Below are 1005 nucleotides of genomic sequence, written 5' to 3' on the forward strand. Positions count from 1 at the left end.
GGTCCTGCACTTTGGCCACAACAACCCCTGCAGTGCTACAGTCTGGGGACAAAGTGGCTGGAGAGCAGCCAGGCAGAAAGGGACCTGCAGGGACTGATGGACAGCAGGCTGGACATGAGCCAGCAGTGTGCCCAGGTGGGCAAGAAGGCCAATGGCTCCTGGCCTGGCTCAGGAATGGTGTGGCCAGCAGGAGCAGGGCAGGGATTCTTCCCTAGTACTCGGCATTGGTTGGGCAGCACCTAGAGTGCTGTGTCCAGTTCTGGCCCCCCTGGGGTGGGCAATTAGAAGAAATGTGAAGCAGGGGGTATAAAGAAAGGAAATGTGAAGCAAAGGAAATGCTCAGGGCAGTTTGGGGGCAGCTGCCAGGCAGCTCTGGCTCTGAGCAACAGCGTCTGCAGTGGGACAGGAAACTCCCAGCTGATGGGAACAAACTTTCTGGCTGACTGCAGAGGCCAGGACAAAGCTGAGTGGTTTCCCTGGTGTCCCCCAGCCCTTGCTGGCCCCAGGGGCTGATGGCATTTGTGCTCCCTCAGGTTCATGTCCCCACACAAACAGCATGGGGGTAATCCCCGGCTCTGTGCAATGCAAACAGGGGCTGCTGAGCCAGTGCTGCCGTGTCTGTGCCTGCAAGGATGGGGCACCTGTGTGAGCTGGGGGAGAGGCCAGGGCTGCAGAGGGGGGATGTTGTTGGCAGCTCCATCAGGACGCTCTGGGACGCTGCCCTGGGCTGTCCAGCGCACTGGGGATGGATCAGCCCCTGCTCTGCTGCTCCTTCCCATCTGCCCCAGGGCCCTTGCAGAGCCCCAGCCATGCTGTTTGCCCCCAGCCTGCCCACGGCCAGCCTGGGGCTGCTCACGGGGCTTTTCTGTGCTGAGCATTGGCCTGGCCGTGTTCTTGAGAGAGCCTGGGCAAGGAGCCTGGAGCCCCCAGGGCCTGGGCTGAGGCGTCAGCGCTGCCCCAGCAGTGCCCATGGCCTGTCCCTGCTGCAGCCCCGGCACTGCCACC

The sequence above is a fragment of the Zonotrichia leucophrys genome, unplaced genomic scaffold (assembly GCF_028769735.1).
Source record: "Zonotrichia leucophrys gambelii isolate GWCS_2022_RI unplaced genomic scaffold, RI_Zleu_2.0 Scaffold_93_176943, whole genome shotgun sequence".
NCBI classification, from domain to species: domain Eukaryota; kingdom Metazoa; phylum Chordata; class Aves; order Passeriformes; family Passerellidae; genus Zonotrichia; species Zonotrichia leucophrys.